This window comes from Octopus bimaculoides, chromosome 2 (genome assembly GCF_046866305.1).
Source record: "Octopus bimaculoides isolate indiv1 chromosome 2, ASM4686630v1, whole genome shotgun sequence".
NCBI lineage: Eukaryota > Metazoa > Mollusca > Cephalopoda > Octopoda > Octopodidae > Octopus > Octopus bimaculoides.
The window spans coordinates 57,105,383-57,112,882 of record NC_142929.1 but is presented as its reverse complement, the minus strand read 5'-3'; the positions used below and the strand labels follow the sequence as shown (position 1 = coordinate 57,112,882).

The following is a 7,500-nucleotide window of genomic DNA, read 5'->3' as shown; positions in this document are numbered from 1 at the left end:
GTTTCTATATTTATCTAAAACATCTTCCTTTCTTACACACACACACACACTCTTTCTCTCTCTCTCTCTCACACACACACAGTCATTCCTTTTTCTTATAAAAAGATAAACCGACAAGAAAAGGAGATATGTGACTCAGCCTTATGTAAATATATTACAAAGTATTTTATTAAACAAAGGATGTATCTAAAGATATATCTCCATTTTTCTTTCTTTTCTTTAAGTGGCCAGAATGATTCACTTCGTCACAATACAGCTGTCTTTTGCTTCAGTACTCAATCTTAAATTAAATTGCTTCGTCAGATGAGTGAAACAAGAATGCATGTGTATGCTTTTACCGGTTTCAATCATTGGTTTGTGAGTATGATAGCGCACCTAATTCCAGGGTATCAAATATATATATATATATATATATGCTTTATATATATTACTCTACCTCTGGTATCCAAGTACTATTTTTTCCACCTTGTTTCGCATGTATGTGCTTGAGTCCATGGGCCTGATCCTAAATATGGATGCACAAAAGACAATGGATGCACCTTCTTCCATCCTAAACTATGCCAAACTTTTGTGTCACTAAGGATGTGCTTGAACCCAGAATGTAACCACCACCATCTGAAGGGCACAAAACAGTCGAAAAATAATTATAAACAGCAACAGAGGAGACCTACAACAACAACAACAAAAACAAAACACAACCACATTTCACCTACAACAACCAAACAACGAAGACAGAACTATGGAAAAACCATAACACCAAATAACATAAACATGAACTATGTACCCTCTGACCAAATGGCAAATCAAAGAGGCAACTCTTTTTTACTGTCTTACGACGAGTTTCTTTCAATCTCCGTCTACCAAATCGGTCTGAGGCTATAGTAAAAGACGCGTACCCAAGGTTTCACGCAGTCGGGCTGAACCCGGAACCATGTGGTTGGAAAGCAAGCTTCTTACCACACAACTACACCAAACCCATTCTGTATAGGAACCTTTTCCCTCCCCTGTGTTTCACGTGTAATGCATAGTACTTATTCCTTTGGTCTCCATGCATCATATATGATACTTTTCTGGGGTGGACCTAAGGTAGGAGGAGGAAATTAGAGGCACGTGAGCCCTTCTAAATAATGTTATTACACCTCTGTCTCCTGGAATTGTATTCCCTTCTGACCTTGTGCGCTCCCTTCGAAAAATACCTGGGACTGCGCCTGCTTTTCTAGTTGTTTGCAACCATCCCAATAACTTGGGACTTATAAAAGGACAGCTTTATACTACTCAGAACGTATCAAAACAAGGGTTAACTGAAAGCCTGAAAACAAGCCCGGTCATTTAAGGCAAGCTTATGAAAATGCTTTGAACGGGTAGAAGGGAGGTTGAGAGATAAATCGACTTTAATAGAACTCCGGACGTAACTAAATACTACAAAGAAGTTTTGTCCACAGCCCTATCCCTTCTGACCAATATGTGTGTGTGTGTGTGTGCGAGCGCACGTGTATGGTGAAGAAAACCTATATTAGGAATGCCCCTACAAAGTTTTTGTTAGTTTGGAATGTTTTGCGCGCGCACTCATATCCTCTCTCTCTCTCTCTCTTTCTCTCTCTCTCTCTCTTCTCTCTCTCTCTCTCTCTCTCTCTCTCTCTCTCTCACACAAATATATACACGCACTGTTGCTGCTGTCTTCACCTGCAATGATTTGATACCTCTACAGAATACAGACACAAAAGGACCAGCGATGTAGCTAATAACACCTATTGAAATCAAAGGGCTTGAGGTGAACGAGTACATTTCATTCCTCATCCCGCACGCGCACGTGTGTACGCTGAAGTCTGAATGCGATGCCCCTCCCCCTGTTGCAGCATACAGAATGCGTAAGGGCGCTCGTATATTATTATTATTATTATTATTATTATTTTGGAGGCGGTGAGCTGGCAGAATCGTTAGCGCGCTGGACGAAATGCTTAGCGGTATTTCTCCCATCGCTACGTTCTGGGTTCACATTGCGCTGAAGTTAGCTTTGCCTTTCATCGTTTTATGGTCGATAAAATAAGTACCAGTTCTATACTGAAGTCGATGCGTCCCTTTCCCTAAAATGGTTGCCCTTGTGGCAAAATTTGAAATTATTATTATTATTATAGACGCAGGCATGGCTGTGTAGTAACTTTATTTCCCAACCAGGTTCCCAGGTTCATTTTCACTGCGTGGCACTTTGGGCTGCTGCCTTCTATTTATATTTGCCCCGCGCTGATAAGGGATTTGGTGAACGGATTTGCGAGTGGATTTGGTGAACGGAAACCGAAAGAAGGACGTTGTGTAATGTGTTCTAGTGTTTGTGTGTGGCCACCGCTTGACAACCGGTGTTGGTTTGTTTACGTCCCCGTAGTTTTAGCGTTTCGGCAAAAGAGATTGATAGCATAAGCACCAAGCTTTTAAAAAGTACTGGGATCGATTCGTTCGATTAAAGCCCATCAAGTAAAAGATAGAATATATACATACATGTAGGTGTATAACAGATACGGTAGTAACAACATACTTGTTGCATATTTGAAATTTTTGTATGTATGCTCTCACTCACGCCCCACCCCATACACACACACACACACACACACAGCTTGTTCTCCTTTCATTGTGATACTGTAGTAATGAGGATGCAATAATCTCGGCACTTTGTTGTTGTTGTTGTTGGCACTCCATCGCTTACGACGTCGAGTGTTCCAGTTGATCCGATCAACGGAACAGCCTGCTCGTGAAAATAACGTGCAAGTGGCTGAGCACTCCACAGACACGTGCACCCTTAACGTAGTTCTCGGGGATATTCAGCGTGACACAGTGTGACAAGGCTGACCCTTTGAATTACAGGCACAACAGAAACAGGAAGTAACAGTGAGAGAAAGTTGTGGTGGAAGAGTACAGCAGGGTTTGCCACCAACCCCCTGCCAGAACCTCGTGGAGCTTTAGGTGTTTTTTCGCTCAATAAACACTCACAACGCCCGGTCTGGGAATCGAAACTGCGATCCTATCACCGCGAGTCCGCTGCCCTAACCACTGGGCCATTGCGCCTCCACTCGGCACTTTGCACACATAACCAAACATAAACACACACACACACACACACACACACACACACACACACACAAACACATATTTAATAATGTGTGTGTCTAAGAGAGCGAGATGCAGGGTGAGACTACTCAAGGTCCTAAAACTGGAACCGGTAATCTTCAGAGATTGCTTACGTCTGGTTCAACTGTCCAAAGAGGTCTTAGCGTTTGACTGTGTATGGCAGGACAGTAGACTATCTATCTAACCTGGAGTCCCTGAACCCGTAGCAGTCAACCTTGTGCGTGATAGAGGGATGATAAGGATTGAATAAATAGTGCGGAGTAGTGATTGAAGGCCGTAAGGTAAGGTATAAGATAAGTATGTAGAAAAAAGAAATCGGGACGAGACGAACGTTTATTAGTTCAGCTGACCTCAATTGCCCTCAGTTGTTTGCCGGTTTACGTTATTGTTAAATGGACTTTTGAATCGCCCTTTATGTACTAACCATAGTTGGTAGCTACTACCTTGTGTCCTGTTCCTCAGTCGTTATTGCAACTGGATTTAAGGAAAACCTGACGTGATGATTGCCCCTAGGCTCTCACGGATACATAGAATGGTTCCCACAAATTTTCTTTTTGTCCTTTTTTTTTTATTTTAGCTTTTTATTCTTACACTCAAATTTATGAACGCCTCTCTAGATAATACCCCGTTTTTCTCCTTCTTCACAAACCTCCTGGCTTTGGGGAAAAGAAGACACAGCAGGATGAGTTAATTATGATTTTATCCAACATACTCTCCTCCCAGATTCACTCACTTATGGGAGCAGCCCTTCAGTTTTCTAAGCTCTGTAAAAGAACTCGGAAGGTTGGGTTTCCAACTAGGCCTTTCGCGATACCCTTCAAGCCAGGAACTTTTCATCACCCCCTCGTATAATGACTGGGTGAATAGAACTGTGAAGAGAATATTTTGCGGTGTGTATCCAGGTTTCTTTGCATTCTGTGTTCAAATCCCGCTGATGACGATTTTTGCATTCGTCCTTCGGAAAAACCAGTCTCAGAATTTTGTTATGTCGTTCGTGTGCCCAGGTAAGATCCAGTGTGTGTGAGATTATGAAAATATGTTTGCGACATATGTGAGTCTACGTTAATATATATGCGTTACTATAAGCGCAGATCTGTACGTGTTGATTGTGTAAGTCTGTATGTATGTGTGTGTGTGTGTGTACGTGTTTACTTATTGCCTTAATACCTACCGGCTTAATAATTAATTTTATGGTATTATGCAGATGAATTAGCGCCGTCCCGTTTTATTTATTGGGGATTATCTGCTTAATTATATACACATCTATGCTTTATGCATGCTGTGAAATCGGCTTTTCTCTTTCTTTCTCTTTCTCTCTCTGCCAGCCATTTTGTTTCGATTGTTGCACTAAGTATCACATTGTTGTCATATCTGGGGCGCTTAATATGTATGTAGGTGTGTGTGTGGAAATTAAAAGAGGTGTGCAATTTGGCTGCAGGGATTATCGTCTGTCAAGAATGAGTGTCTTTCTGTAACCGACCGACCAACCGCTCAACCTGCCCTCTCTCCCGCTTCTCTCTTTCTCTCTCTTTCTCTCTCTCTCTCTCTCTCTCTCGCTGCACGCACCTTGTCTTCGTCGACTCTAGAAAGGGCCCATGACGTGGTCGTCCCATCTGCCAGAAATGCCAGCTAAATTGCACTATATCGTATTAAAGAAACACCGGATAGTAATAGTTCTAAATACGTTTCCTGAAATCAAAGATGGGGACGGTCGTGGCTGGAATGCCTTTGATTATAGATCTACACGGTCCCTCCACTAACTCTAAACGGATGGCTTGCAAGTCCGTCTTAACACCAGTATAGGACTCCGTGCAAAGGAACGTGCTTGGGCCTCTACATACATAACTCCAACGTGCATAAATTAGCTGTGGGCCTCCTAGATATCACTGATGGCTAGGTAATGCTGGTCCTTATCGTTTAATCTGAGGTCAGCCCCGATGACGGCTCAACCAAGAACTTCGTCAAATTTATTTTTCTGACACGCTCTTTATTATTATTTTTTAAGACATTCAAAGTGTAGGATGAGGGAGATTTAGGTATTATTTCCTGCAAATGACGTAACTTTGTTGGTTTGTTTTGTAGCTAAGTCTTCAGAGCGTCTGAGATCGAAACAAACTAATGAACACAGGCAGTCTAGAAGTGACCATCCCATGTTACTATACACTGCTTGTATATCCTCTATATAATCTGCGTTGCACTTGTTCATTTGATCTTAGATCGTCTGTCTGTTCTATTGGATTGAAACTAAACTATCTTATATATATAAACAGCCTGTTAAATGCATTAGTATTTGTATATGGTTGTGGCTTTGAAAGGAAGTATTCTTTATACTGGTGTTGCTTAGGATTTCTGTATTATAAACTAAATTTTGTTTTTTTAAGAGATTAAAGCACACACCGCATACAGAAATACACACAAACACACTCATCCTGTGAACTTTACACATACATTCAGTCGATATCTCGACCACACACACAATCACGTAGTCACTACACAATCACTATGATGATGATAATAATCCTTTCTAGTAAAGGCAGAAGGCCTAAAATTTTAGGGGAGAGGACTAGTCGATTACGTCGACTCCAGTGTTTCACTGGTACTTAACTTATCGACCTCGGTTTCGAATTTTGCCACAAGGTCAGCAATTTTTGGGGGTGGGGAGTCAATTACACCGACCTCAGTGCTCAACTGGTACTTAATTTGTCGACCTTGAAAGGACGAAAAGCAAAGTCGACCTCGGCGGATTTTGAACTCGGAACGTGAAGACAGACGAAATACCTTTAAGCATTCGCCAGCGCACTAGCGTTTCTGAAAGCTCGCCGCCTTAATAATAATGATAATCCTTTCTACTATGGGCACAAAGCCCGAAATTTGGGGGGAAGGGATTAAGTCGATTACATCGACCTTATTGCGTAACTGGTTCTTATTTAATCGACCCCGAAGGGATGAAAGTCAAAGTCGACTTCGACGGAATTTGAACTCCGAACGCAGCGCCAGATGAAATACCGCTAAGCATTTCGCCCGGCGTGCTAATGATTCTGCCAACTCGCCTAATAATCATTTTAATTTTAGGCACAAGGCCTGAAATTTTGGGGGAAGGAGGTAGTCGATTACTTCGACCCCCATGTTACAGTGGATGTAATCCCCTTTTCAGTGACCATTTTCTTTTATGCGATTGGCGTTTAGTGAAGGAGGGAGTTTAACACTGCTGGCCTCCTTTGAGTTTCTTGCTGTGATATAGGTTCATGGTTCATCTGGGACACACACATTTCGGTATTAGTAGACGACGTCATTCATTGACACAACTTTCCCTCATGACATAAAGAGGCTAGGTGAACGACGTTATCTATTAATATCAAAAGATTGCCCCCACCCCGACACACATACATACACTCACTCACTCACTCACTCACACGTGTGTGTATGTTGTGAACTGCATGTCCGTAGCTGTTTCAGTTGAGCATAGTCAGTCTCCTAATTGATGCTGAGCAAATATTCGCCTTGCTCGAAACAAGTGGCCGTTTTACAAGAATATGTATGTATGTGTGTGTGTGTGTGTGCTCATACACAGTATAGTAATACGGAAACACTATACAAACTGGAAAGAATTTCTAGAGAAAAAAAAAAAAACAGAGCAAGCGGTAACAATATAACAAAAAAAAAAACTGAAAATAATCTTTCCATATATGGGCTAGGTGAATGACAGGATCTGTAGAGCATCACAAAATAATTTGATATTCGGTTCCGTCCCGAGTTCAAATTCCACTCGGGTTCAACTTTTCAGCGATCGATAAGATAATTACGAAGAACATCTAGAGTCAAAACAGCTGGGAATGATGTAGAAGGTAGGATTAAACTGCTCTGTCTAGCTGTTTGGCAGCCGGATATTGACGACGGTTTGTTATTGGCCTTTATTACTGTTGTTTAGCCTTTGGTTAGTTCCATTCGTAAACCTATGATGAAACTGGCTCTTCTCAATTGTAATCTATCTTTCACTTGCTTCAGTCTTTGGACTGCGTTTTAGAGTGGTTTAATCGAAGACATCGACCCCGAAAGGATGAAAGGCAAAGTCGACCTCGGTAGAATTTGAACTCAGAACGTAACGGCAGACGAAATACCGCAAAGCATTTCGCCCGGCGTGTTAATGATTCTGCCAGCTCACCGCTTTTTATTTAAAAAAAAAAAAATTTTTTTTATGCGGATAGCCGCGCTCTTCATCGACGGACGAGCCGAGTGATCCCCCGTCCTTGTACTTATTCTGCCGAACCGCTGAATTACGGGACGTAAGCAAACCAACAGAAAAATACACCTGTGTGTGTGTGTGTATATATACATGGTTTATGCTCAGAGCCCACAGATTGTTTGAAGATCCATGACAAG

The 7,500-nt window shown here is 41.8% G+C and overlaps 1 protein-coding gene across 1 annotated transcript in view; it reads left to right on the top strand.

Annotated features, from left to right (window-relative positions):
* The window catches only part of LOC106883917 (uncharacterized), a 123,563-nt gene that overhangs the window by 78,076 nt on the left and 37,987 nt on the right, over positions 1-7,500 (top strand). The window lies entirely within an intron of this gene.